We start from the raw sequence: 13,933 nt of genomic DNA, 5'->3' as shown, positions 1-13,933 counted from the left end.
GCGTTGGCCAGCTAATGCAGCCCAGTTGGGGATGGAGCTAATTGCCTCCAGCAATGAATCAGTAATAAACAAAGTGGGATTTAGTGGATTTTCACATCACTTGCGATAAATTTTTATGTTGATGTGGAAGGTGAGCTAATGCGCCTTTGATTTAGGAATGTTTCACTCAGAGCAATGAATTTTCTTTAAGAGAAAATTTACAGCTTCTCCTTACATTTTCCTGTGCATACACAAGATAGAGGTGCGGTGGTATAGTTTTACTCTCTGCACTTTAAGCACAACAGAACTCTGAGCTGTTGTGAGAAACTGGTCTGTTTCACACCTGAAATTCTCACAGCTCTCTATGTACTTAATGGCTTTGCTTTTTACTATTGTAAAGTAATGCCATTTGACATGCATGGGTAATAAGTGAAAATAATAGGCTGTATAGCTTGCATCACATCATCTTACGTTTTTAAAGAGCTTTTTCTTTTTCTATTCTTGCATTACATTTAGTGTTTCTGCATCACATTTAGTGATACTTTTTAGAGTATTGTAATAAAAAAATTGGTGTCTGTCATAAGAGAGAGAAAATCAGAGGCTTCAGCACTGGACTGTTCAATGTACATTGGTTCTTTTGAATTATGTACTGTATATATTTTTTTTGATATTATGAATAGAGCAGCCAAAAGTCATTGCCAAAAAACTAATTGTCTTCAGGTGTGTTCTGTAGAAGTCTGAATTTGTTAGGCATTTCTGTGTAGCTCCCAAGTTTGTTTTTTGAAGTGTTTTGTTAGGTGACTAGTTTATGAGGCAATTTTTGTATGTTAAAAAAAAAATCCAGTATTCACTTAATCAAACATAATCTATCTAGAGATGAAAACTCAAGGGCTCTACATTCTAAATTTCTGCTGAAGAGGGGTAATCATGCTGAAACTCACAATTGACCTTGTCTACCTTTTGGTAGCAAAATGCAACTCGCATTGGCTTAGGTTTGGAGGTGAAATAGTTCTGGGATCCAGGAATAAGAGAACTTCAGAGGTTTTTACATGCTTAGTCAGAGACATGACTAGGAAGGCAATGACTTCCAAATCAGGCTGCTGCTTCTGTAAAAGAGTCAGGTCATTGAGGCACACACTTCATTAGAAAGGCTGAACTAATGTTAAAAACCCTAAAGGTCTAACCTGATGTCCTGGGAGGGACTAAGTGATAATACTGTGCATGTACAGAAAAGCAAGTTAATTCCTCCATCTCTAGACTCCGTTCTTAAAAAGTACAGAGTCAATCTGTATAAAGATCTTTATAAAGATTGCCTTTCTCCTCTGATTTGTTAAATAGTCTTGGTGACTTTTATAGTCTGGCTCTGATTGATCTGTTTGTGGGGTTTAGTTTGTATTTGTATGTTTGGTTTTGGTTTTCTCCCTTAGGATAACAAGTGTTACTGAATATCAGTAGCATTCTTGTGGTGATTTTCTTCATGTTTTTTTTTGTACAAAAGACCAGGAGTTTGTTGGTAAAAACATCAAAGTTGTATATACATGCATTTTTGTTTGATCTAGTACACCACTTTCTCTCTCTCTCTCTCTCTATTTTTTTTTTTTTTTTTTTTTGGTAGGTTTTCTTCAGCACCTTTAATTAGTTATTTTGAGAGTGGGCTGCTGTACTGCTGTGGCTGGGAGCTGCACTACACCCATCATTCCAAACAGCATCCAGCCCTACAGAGTCAGAGAGAAGCCATTTCACTCATACTTTCACACTTCCTATGTAGGAGACGAATGCTAGAAGCAAAAGCTTAATCTTAGAACTTAACTTTTAAAAACACAAATAAAAAGAATCAGATGTTCTTCACCAGTTTTGTGGGGTTCTTTTTCTGTTATTTTTTTTCCCTGTAAATAAACTTTTGTGAGTATGAGAGAGGGGATGGGAGGATAGTTGTGAGGTAACTAGCTGCTTTACAGTGCTAATTATGGTATATATTACATATTAATAGGGAATTTTCTGTTGGCACAGGCAGAATCTCCCAGTGGGAGGCACAGGAGAAAGCTGTCTCAGAAGCAGGGAGCGATGAAAAGGCCTGGCTCTGCTCCTGTGCGTGGTGGCAGCACAGGAGTTCCAATTGTTCACTGAAGTTGGGGGCTGCTCTGACAAACCCTGGAGTGTTGCATCCTTGCCACGGAAGCAGCTAGTGCTGTACTGGCTCAGAGAGAGCTGAGCTCTGAGCGAGGGAATTTGTTCCAGAAGTTTTCCAGGGACTACTACTGCTGTTACTACGCAAAATGTAGGGACAGTTTGTGCATGGACGTGAAGCTTTATAAAAGCATTGAGAACTAAGAGCTTTTCAAGGTACATTTAGTTGCAGTGTTTTTCTGCTTAGATTGCTTATGGTCTCCTATATTTCATTTATGCCATGGGAGTTTGAGAGCTGTGGCCTTGGTGTTTATTCCTAAAGGAGGCACCACTTGTTTATATAAAAAAAAGGGAATAAGAAAGCATAACTGCATGGTTGTTATGTTAAATGAATTTTAAAGGCGGTGAGAAGAGGCATTCAGAGTTAAAAATGCTTGGGGGGAGAAATGAAAGTGCATTGAAGCTCTTTCCCCTTGAGGGCTTTAGACAGGATTGAGAAGAAGTGGTGCATACTGAAGCCTTGTTTATAGTCTTTCACTTACTGTTAATAAAACAGGGATGTTCTAAAAGGTTTCCATAATTAAAATGCAGTCCTTGAGTATAGTGCATTTTCAGAGTGGTCTAAAGCCCTGCTGCCTCTCAGACTGCTTAAATCACTATTTATAAAAAATTCTACAGTGGACTTAGTGTTTTGAAGTTGTTTTCTATGAGAATGATGTTAGAAATGTTGGGTATTGAATAAATGAAAATAGAATTTATGGGGAAGCTGATAGGCGTACAAATTGACTGGTTAGTAACTAATTACCAGTAAAGAGATTGTTTTTGCCTTCTTTCTTTTTTTTAATAATTGGCTGAATATTAACAAATTAGGTTTATTTCTAGAAAACAGCAAGTTTTAATGGTCTGGCAGAACTTAATAAGAAAAAAGCTGAAGAATTAGCATAATAAATAATTATTGCTTCCAGGGTTTTTATTGTTAAGATAATAAAATGTTAAAAAGCAAACCACTTGAGTAGAAAGTAATTGCACTGACAAGCACCACATAGCTAGCATTCACAATAAAGTAAACCTTCTCTCAATGTCAACCTGATTTGCTATCCACATAAATGCTTCCTCACATTATGGAAATGTGCTTTTTCTATCAACAGAAAAGAATAAAACTCCTGGCATCTAATTAATCTTCTCTGACATTTGATTTCATACTCAGGTTAAAACATGAGGCAGGTGGGTCTGGTTTCCCCCCCCCCCTCCTCACTCTGTATGACCACAGGCAAATCTCTCCATTAATGTCATGCTGCATCTATGTGTCGGTGCCTTTGCCACATGTCAGTCATTAATGCATTAGCATCACTTGGATTTGGCTCACATGCACCAGTTTTCCTGTCTGGAGGGCTTGGAAAATAGGGAACTGCAAGGCTTCAGCTCTACATCACAAGCATTTCACCTTGACCCTCCCTGTAAAGGAATAGGGATTCTGCTGTATAGGAGAAGGATTAGAAGTGGTAATTTGTAGCATTGGGAGTTTCAGAGTTGGTATGATCAAGGAGAAATAAGAAGCAAAACTGATTCGGCTTTGACATTTTTATTGATTAAGGATGCTCTTGATAAAGACTCAGAACTCTTAATGCCTGAATGTATTACCTGCAGTAGTTTAGACTTGTTGATGGCAGGATTGTTTATCTACATTGCCCCAAAAAACTCAACAAAACTAGTTAGATGCATTATGGGTATTTTATTTTCTGAAGTTCCAGTTAATGGTTTCTGCCAGAGGCAGTGTGCAGCTCTTGAAAATGTGGTGGGTTTGACCTTGTATGCTAAAACCTGGGTAACTCCATTGTATTTTTTACTTAGTTAGGTAGTATAAACATTTAAAAGGACAGTTAAGAACTTAGCTTCAAGTAGGAGAATCTCTTAGAAATAAAAGTGTTAATTCTAAACCATTTCATAATTAAAATAACATTAGGAAACAGAGATATATATTAATTTACATAATTTATGTATTAAAGTATTTTCTTATAGTGTTTGCATGCAAAACCCCCATGGTGCTGGAAAATAAATATGTGCTTATGAAGTCAAAAAGTATTAGGAAGAGCCAGTTTTGTTTTGCTTACTAAATGCAAATTATGAAAAATGTCTGCTTCAGTTTTTTTATATTTTTTAAAAGTTAAATTTTAAGCTTTTGTTTCTAGTGTCTGTCTCCTACATAGTCAGTGCATAAATTTGAGTGAAATTGTTTGTCTCTATCTGCAGAGATGGGTGGTGTTGGAAGGATGGGTGTAGTGCATCTCCAAGCCATGGCTCGGTATGGCAGCCCATTCTGTAAATTACTTGTTAAAGGTGCTGAAGAATCCTTACCAAAGGGAAAAAAAAAAGAAAAAAAATGACAGTGTACGAGATGAAACAGAAGTGCATATGTTACAACTTTGATGTTTATGCCAAATTGGTTTATATGAATAGTGTGCTACCAGAAGTTAATAGGCAAAAATTGTAAATGAGCCATATTCTCATTATGATGAGCACTGCAGTGAGTAGATAGCTACTTCATACATCACCTGCTTCTGAGCAGTGACAGGTAGACTCTGGCACTACAGCAATTAGCATTTAGACCTAAAAAGAGAGAAATTTACTCATGATTGACTTTTGGCAACAGTGGCTTTCACTGTGTGTTGTGACTGTTGTGTTTTGACTGTCTTTTGTAATCTTGAAAGGCAGCCTCACCAGATGGAGGTAGAAGATGGACCAGAGGATGCCAGTCTCTGCCAAATGAGGCTCGACCATGAGGTTTTTGCTATCAGGTTTTTCCTGGATATTTCTTGACAGACTTTGCCTCCAAGAAGCAGATCTAGAAACCAAGAGGAGGAGCAGTAACACAGCTCTGGTTTGCACTTACTAGTTTTGCCCACCTCGAAGAATGAGTATTGCTGGTCTAACAGCTTTTCAGAGCCTGTGAAATGTAGATGTGGAGTTGGAGAAATGCTGTCCCCCTCAGGATGGATCCTGTGTTGGTAGAAGCAGCAGGTTTTTTTAAAGAGATCTGTAGTAATGCTTTGCATTTATGTACTGCAGAGTCTTGAGTTGCTTTTGGGAGGGTTTAGAGTCATTAAACAATTAAAGAAGGAAGAGTACTTTGAGGGTTTTCCATCTCATCCTCTGCTCAGTGCTGAGAGAGTTAATTTCAAAGCCAGGTGATGTTACTCAGGTTGTCCAGTTGAGTTTTGAGCTCTTTAACGATGGAGGGACATTTTGCAGCCCCTTTACATTAAATGAACTTGCAAAATATGACCTCTAAAATTGTTTTGGTAAGTTAGAGTAGTATTTTTGTACAAGAAGAAATATTCCAGTGCATATTAAAATCTAAAAAGGTAAAAGTTAAAGAATTTTGCTTTTAGGTTTCAGAATGCATTGTGTTTGAAATGCATCTGTTAGGAAGCTCTTTCTTAATACTTTCTATAGTGTTGACAAATACGTTTTAAGAGTGTCAGTAGTATAAACTCCTGTTGCTGTCTGTCCTAGTTTGGTTCAGTGTGAGTATGCTTCTAACAGTGAATGCTTCTAATTGTCTTATTTTTTCAAATAATAAAATGATGACCTGTATAAAGGAAGAGTGTTGCTCCAGAAAACATTTTAATTTGGTTTTCAGATTCATGTAGGTTAAAGTCATAGACTTAACTACTTTCATAGCAGAAGTTTTCATTCTGTGGTACTGGCATTCTTGTTTAATAACAGAGAATACTAGAGCTCCCCTGATGAAGGTGCTTTTTTCAGTTAAAAAGTTCAGCAAAAAGAAAACACAGGAAAATAATAATAATAAAAAAACCCCAAATTGCATAATTAATAAAATGAATAAAATGTATTAAAAAAATTCCCAGTGGAGAGAAGTCTGTAGGTGAAGATAAGAATTACAGAATTGTAACTGAGTTTTGTCCTAGATAACACTGGCAGGGAAAGAAAAGTCATTACTCTGTTATACTGTGGAGAGTTTTAAGGAAGCGTAAGGAAGAATGAGTGATGCCTCTAGAGGAGTTTTTGGAAAGGAACAAGCACAAACATGCTTTCCTGATGCAGAAGAGCTAGAGTTTATTATACCATGTCTGAAGTTTTTTTCCTATACTTTTTTTTGTATCCTAATTCATTTTGCTATTGTTGGCAGCCATTTCAGTAGAGTTCCATGAATTCCAAGTGCTGTAGAAACCTGAACCTTTCTCTTTGTTTGGAGAGCAAATAAAAAAAGACTCAGACAAATGGGCCTGGCTAGACATACTTAGATCCCTTAGATCCCAGGCATGCTGCTATTCACGGGGGTATTGGTTCATTTGTGACATATGTAATTTAAGTCTCCATTGCTGTTCTCTTTCCTTATTTATCCTTTTGGCAATAAATTTTGTTCTTGCCAGAAATGTGCTAAGTAATGAGATGACACATGATGGTCATTTCCAGGGAATTAAAGTTCATGTTTTCAGAGAATTCTGGAGTTTATAATCACAGTAAAAACATCTTGCTAGTAATCACTGAACAGTGATAAGGTTATAGGCTATTCTGTGTTTAAATTAATTACCATGTCAGACTTCTTATTAGGAGTTGATGTATGATAGTTGAGGTTTCAGAAATTGCTAAAATAAATGTCTATCTTCTTTCATGTCTTTTTTCTGTGTTTTGGGAATCTCCACACGTTCAACACCATGTAGAATCAACACCATAAAATAAAGATTCCAGATGCAATTCTTGCGCTGTTTAAAATGTTTTGGGATTTTTTAAAAGTTCTTTAAAATGTTGCAAAGGGGATTTTTAATTCAGTTACTGTTGGTTTGGGTAACCGCATGCTGATTTTGTCTTCTGAGGGCATAAAATGCGGAAGACTAAGTAGCATGCTTTGCAGGTAATCACATAGCTGCTGTTACTTGTGTCTCCTTGTCCATGCATATGGACACATAAATGCCAATTTTAGGAGCTGTCAGTTCAAAGCAAGAGAAAACGAAGGAGTTAAAAAACATCACCACTTTACACTTGCACATCAACAGAATTATGAATATTGGACTTGGTGTAAATAAAAGATATCTGTGAACATTTCCCCAGAGCTAACATTTCACTCAGGCCAGCAGGAAAATTAAAACAATGAAACAAACCAAACCTCTTAAATTTACAATATTTTTTTCTGTTCACACTTTCATTATCTGACACTCTCAGGACTCAACACACTACTTTCATTTAGACTGTATTTTTTCTGCAATAATATCCCATCCTTCTTGCTCTAGTAGTACTTGTGGCTATTGGTGGGGTACTGCTTGCTGATAGGAGAATGGCATTTTGAACAGAAACTTCAAGTTCTGGCTGATTTTACAGTGGCTTTTTTTTATACCACATACTGTAACTTGTTGTAGGACTGACATTTATCCCTGCATGAATGGTGGACTGCATTTCCATTATACTATTCCTTTGGTTCATTGTCAGTATCTGATGACTAGAATGCCTTCACAGAAATGTTGGTGCAGTGGTTTGTGCATGTGATGATGGCCTTGGGTTTTTGGTGCTTGGAGGAGAAGTGAGCATTAGGCTATGGGAAGCTTGGCTGCTGCTGAAAGTTGTTACCAGCAGAGATGCATGAGTCTTCAAACACTGTCAACAACAGTTCCTCGTATTTTTGGCTGTAATCACATTGTTTAGAATATTTTAATTTTTCTGATATGATGCTATTGGTACATCAGAGGTATTTGAAATGTGGAGAAGAAAGAAGGGGGATACAAACAGAATTGGGAAAAGAAAGGGAATAGAAAACACAGTGGAAAACTGCAAAGCAGAAGAGAAAGAAAAACCAAATGTATAAGGAAAGGGAAAATGAAATTAACAGGCAGCAACAAAGTTTTCAGTTTATTCATGAAAACTACTTATAGTATGTTGAGCTAAACAGATTACATGCTGTTTGAGGAGCTTTTTTTTTTTTTTTGTATGCCTGATTATGCATACATTTAGGTAGATTTGGTTCTGTAACATATGTCAGGTTAATTTTTCAAGTTCTTGTATGCATATTGACCATAAGTTGGTACTGTCTTGTATCTTTCTTTGCAATGATAGTTTGCACTTGAAAAAAACAAAACATTTAAAATTAGGAAATTTCTTTTTAAAAAGAAAAATTCTACACTTTTGTCAATCTGGGCAACCCACTGTGTTTTTAATTGAGCATGAAATGAAAATAGATTTGTTTATGCACTTAGTTGGTGTTATCTGACCTGTCAATACTGGCAAAACTGCATTGGGGAGAAGTTTGAGGCTAATGTGTTGCTCTTCTTTTCTTTTTGACATAATTCAGAAGCCATAGTGTTTATAACTTAAAAACTAAAGCAAACACCCCACGGGGTGCGTTTAAAAAAATATAATCATGATGCTTTATACTTTTCCCAAACTAGCTGATTGCACAAAGCAAATAGCTGATCTTCCAAAATACTCCAGTAGATCTGTGTATGGGATTATTTGGATTGTCATTGTCATGACAGAAGTCATTATATATACATATATAAAAGTTATCTGCTACTGACCTTAGGCTAATATATTCTTACACCTATTTTATAGAATTTCAGTGTGTTAGTACATTAATGAAACTGAGTTTTCTGCAGCTGTAAAAGGTCTGTATATATATTATATGTTTGAGTTCTTCAGGCAGATGTGGGAAAATGCTTCAGTCTTGCATACTGTCACTTCATCAGTGAAAAATATTTCTGTGGTGTATGTAAGTTCAGTGATTGAAATATGACTTTGGATCTTATCCAGGTGATTTTACAATTTAATTTACTTATTTGGTATTTCTTGGGTTTTTTGCATTGGGCAAATGTGTGATTAGACAGGTGCTCTTGCACTGGTGTTGTGTGTAGCTTCTTACGAGTACATTTATGTGGAATGAATTATTTAAAATTCTCTCTTTTGCAGAAAATGCCCTATATATTTTGACTAAATTATCTTTTGACTTTAAATATTTATTAAGTATGTAGTAGAATTCCAGTGGTTAATTGGTTTTGCTGCAAATGTGTAACATAATGTAGTTTAAGGTTAGGTGGAACTATTAGATCATGATCTCTGATCTCTGGGGCACAAATCAAGAATTATTGCTGAATGAAGAACAAGTAACGCTGCACCTATAAGTATCAGGAGAGGAGTGCTCAGGAGTTACAGTGTGTGAAATCAGATGGCACTAAATCCCTTTTGAGTGGACACTGGCAATGTGGCTAACTATTTGAAAAACACAGTATTATCTTTCTTTTAGGATTTGTGTATGAATTAATTTACGTGATCTGGGTTGAGGTGTGAATGTACATTGTGCTGGCAGTTCTGTACCAGCGGTGCAGAGGGGCTTCTGGAAAGGCTGTGTGTGTGAAATAGCAGCGTGAGCCACCAGTGCTGGCAAAGCAGAGCAGGCAGCCCAGCTGGGAGCTACTCCAACTGCACTAGGAAAAGTATCTATGCAGTCTTTATAGTGCCTTATGCTGTAAATTCCTTCTCCTGAGATTTTTTTTCTCTGTATGTGTCTCTTATGTCATATTTTAAATGGAATTCAAGTTCTGACTTCATTATGCTGTGTTTCTTACACTCCATTTCACTTTTATTGTCTACTGCAGGAGATTCAAGAAAATCTTTTGAGTTGGTCAAAAGATGATGATTATTTAAAAAGATTTCCCCTTCCTCCTCAGCATCTGTTACAGGGTGGCTTGCAGTAGCTGCTCCTGATGCTGGCATCTTACAAACTTGAAGAAACAACAATAAAAACCCAAGATACAGTGTAGAAGACGTACACACAGAGACAAGAATTTGTTGCTGTTGGTGCGAATTAAATTGCCACAGCTGTTTGAAGTTAGATGAGTGTGCACAAATGTGACAGCTATTTTGACTGTTTAATTTTTTTCTACTTTTTTAATGTTTAACCTTCAGTGATTCTTTTCCCCCCATTGTGGTATTACATAGTCCAATTCTCATCTCCTGAATTCAAGCGCTGCTGCTTAGGGCTGTAACAGGCACTCTTCTGCTGATGTAGTCTTACTTTGCACCAAGGTGTTACAGAAGAATGAATTAGTGAGTAAAACAGAAGCAAGGCATTATCCTTTATTTATTTTTCAAAATATCTCAAAGCAAGCATATTAACCATACTGCATTATCTAGCTCCCTCTGAAGCTTGTGACTCAGTTGTTTATTATAGAGACCAGACTTTTTGCCCCTGTGCTGTTTGTAGCATAATACAGAATCACAGAATATGCTGAGTTGGAGTGGGCCCAAAAACATCAGGTCCAATTCATACTTCTTTGAGTGTATGTATTTTTAATAGAGTCAATAACACTCCCCTTTTTTTTGAGTTCTCAGACTATTTGAAAATTTATATTAATTAGATCTCCCATCATTTCCTCTCATGCAGTTGCTGCTTCATGGACATAGTGCTTGTTGTGTGTGTCACTCTTGGTAAAGAAAGCTTCTATAATTGGAATAGTTCTTCATTGTTTCTTTTCAAGTTACGCTAGATGCAGCAGGAAAACCAGATGCTCTCTCAGGGTGATCTGGGTGAAATAGAATCCTTTTAAGGATTACTGTAAATGCTGGTTTCTAATGTAATAGTTTTTAATTATATTGATTTAGCTAATATTTGAAGCTGAACTTCTGCTTCCTGAGCATTTCTTAAATTTTGACAATAATCTAAGAAGAGAAGGATGATATCTTGGTGGCTTTCCAATTTTCAGATGTTTTGGTCATATTGTTAACAGTTTAGTCAAAAGTCTATATTCTTAACAAAATGTTTATGACTTAATAGTAAAACCTTTGAATAAGGAAAACTTTATTACTCCTTGTCAGTGTGTTCATTGTGAGCTCTTAATTCATTCTAATAATAAGGTTATCAGGGTTAATTTGTAAATATTTCCACTTTTTAATAAATACGTCAATAAATGTACTTACTTAAAGCTAGAGATATTTTAATATTTTTAATATTGTTGCAAGGATACATATATGAAAATACGTATTAGGTAAAAAGTGTAGTTATGTCACATGATTTAAGGTTAAAAAGTACTTAGCATGTGTGCCAAGCTGAAAAGACGTGCTTAATCTCTCCACACTCATCATCTATAGCTATCTTTCAGCAGATCTCAGAGAACATGACAAAGGAAGATAAGTTTCCTCATTTTATGGAGGAAATGTGGATCATCTGCCTTATTGATTAATGCAGCACTTTTTGGGTTTTTGTTTTTTATATGTCATAACAACTATGAATGCCTCAAAAACTCTTGAAGGCTGTCAGTCATGGTGAAACGTGATTTTTTTGTCTTCTGCAAACATTCTGGTAGAATGCCTCTTTATGTGATTGGATATGACCCTTCTATTTGAGCTGGATAAATCTCCATGGATGTAAAACTTGGTTTCTAAATGAATTTAAGGCAACATAAATGTGAAAATGCACATACTTCTGTTTCTCTAAAAAATTAAACACTGGCTTTTACAATATTTTTATCTTTCACACCTTTGTCCATTCATCAAGCATATTCTGTTTAGAGAAAGCTTATGCAATGTAAACTTCCTGAAAGCAAATTTTATTTGAAATTAGTAGAAGTTTTAAAAAGTCACTCAAATACTACACTGTATGGATTAGAATGCTTATTTGGTATGTGTAGATTGGACTGATCTGGAGAGATAGCAGAAAAAATTAGCTTAATTTTTTGTTTTAATTAAACAAGAGTGAAATCAGTTATGAAGATTCTTGTGCAAATAATCTTCTGAGTAAGTATATTTTTACCAGTCTCATTTAAACTATCATGTTTCAGTATCACTGTCTTGTAATGCAGTTACTGTGACATACTAATTTGCCACTAATTTTTTATTAACATAATTACAGGAAATTCTAATAAAGTCACTTAAGCTGATATTAATTTGCTATGGCTTTGGTATTCTGTATTGGAGTGTGAAATACTGTGCTCTCTCTGATACACAATCTTCCTGAGATTTTGTTTTCTGTTTTCAAAAACTGTACAGACAAACCCATCTACTTCTTTGGAAATAAGTTCTGGAACAGTTTGTGAAACTTCTCACAGCTGGTCTTAATTACAATTGGGTAATATGTGGAGACTTCTGTGCTAGACTTTTAGAGTGTTTTTGCAGAGGTTTATTCCTGATCTGCTTCAGAATAAAATCTTTTTTTTATTTTTCATCAATCTCACCCAGGAAAAAACAGTAACAAACCTCTGCTTTCTCTGTTAATTTATTTTTCTGTGGGAGAGTTTTGTAAATTCTTGCTGTTGGGAGTACTTCCATTGAGTTAAAGATGGACAGAGATAGGAGTTTCCTAAAACTGCCCCAAGTTGGGAATACCTGCAGTGCAGTTAACCTAGATAAAACGTGATGGCATGCAGTGACACTGGTTATGAAACAGTTTCGACGCAACTGGTCTGGGGTTTGTTTTTCTTTCCTGAATGCTGGGCACATAGCCCGTGAGCCATTGCTGCACTTTCTAAAGACAATATCGTAAATGGCCGAAAAGCTAGAAAATATATGGCCTTTTTACTGTATGGACTTTTACTTCATTTTACATGAAGTTTTCATAACAAATGAAGATTTCTATTTCTTTTTTAATCTGCGGCAGCCTTAATGGAGAAGCAGCTTAATTATTGATAATTTACTGGCTAGATTTCACCCATGTAAATCTGCTGATGCCTTAGCAACAGCTACAGTGTATCATTTAGTGCTTAGGCTGGTTTTGGACTGTACAATATTATAATTAGAGAAAGAAATGTACAGATGTTGAATATGAGTTGTCTTGTTGGATTTTTAGGCGGGATACATGTGATGAGTGTATATGCATCTAGCTCCCAAATTTCTTGTCCCCCCCATTGCTGTCTGTAGGGAAGGAGCAATTGATGATTGTTTAAGGATACTGGACTACAACACAGAAGAAAGGAGCACAGGAGAAGACAGACAGCAAGGAAGCTGTTACCATTAAATGTGAGAAGCAGGACAGTACTTCACAATCAAAGGAGCATCACGGCCAGCCCTGTGAAGCCAGAGCAGTAGATGCATTTGGTCTAAGAGAAGACTACAAGCAGCTAAGGTACAAGGTTGACAATGCAGAGAACAAATCATTGACCAGAGCAGCATTACTAGAACAATCTCTTTAAAAAGTGCATCTAGATCAGATTGATTAGATTTATCTCCTATTTATTTATAATGTAGCAGTCACCTCTGTCTGGCAGTAACTGTAAAGAGAGTAAATGACTGATTCATTATATTTGTTTACAAAGACACATTTTGCTTTTGTGCTTAGTACTTGATTACTGTGTGTGAAATCTGCTATAACACTGTGCAGCTTTTTTAATGATACTGAATACTTACAATACTTTCAATATGGAACAAATGTACAAAACTTTGCAAAGCCACCTGAGGAAGATCATTGAAGATTATTCAATCTCCAGCACTACCTTTCTTTTCCATCTCCATTTGAATGAAGGAGTTTGCTGTGAACGTTGATTGTTCTTATTGTGCACTAATTTCACCACTTTTTTTCAAAATAATAGAATTTTGCTAACAAGCAAGCTCCTAAGCAGAACAGCATTTCTGAAGAAGGGTAAGAAGAAACCTGAAGTATACTGAATGTATTGAAGAAATCTCAAAATATTTACTTATGTGTCAATTCACCTAAGTCTTCACTTGAGCTTCTTTATGAGGGTAAAATGACATATTATTAGTTACATTTTTTTCCCTTCAAAAGATAGTAATTTAGTGCACTATTGTACTGAAATGTACATTGTATAGAGAAGAATGGGTTTGAACAGAGCCATGAGCTAGAAAGGAAAAGAATGGTGTTTTTAATGCC

The 13,933-nt window shown here is 35.9% G+C and overlaps 1 protein-coding gene across 13 annotated transcripts in view; it reads left to right on the top strand.

Moving 5' to 3' along the window:
• PTPRM (protein tyrosine phosphatase receptor type M) overlaps positions 1-13,933 on the top strand; it is a 442,640-nt gene that overhangs the window by 14,990 nt on the left and 413,717 nt on the right. The window contains exon 2 of one of the 13 annotated variants that reach the window (XM_085573754.1): positions 12,967-13,171. The exons of the other annotated variants lie outside the window; for them this stretch is intronic. The gene's annotated coding sequence lies outside the window, so the exon portion shown is untranslated. The remainder of the gene's footprint in view (positions 1-12,966; positions 13,172-13,933) is intronic. 13 annotated transcript variants of the gene reach the window in all.

The sequence above is a fragment of the Lonchura striata genome, chromosome 2, assembly GCF_050655825.1.
Source record: "Lonchura striata isolate lonStrDom1 chromosome 2, ASM5065582v1, whole genome shotgun sequence".
Taxonomy (NCBI): Eukaryota; Metazoa; Chordata; class Aves; order Passeriformes; family Estrildidae; genus Lonchura; species Lonchura striata.
The sequence above is the reverse complement of the archived record's forward strand: the minus strand, read 5'-3'. Positions and strand labels throughout refer to the sequence as shown.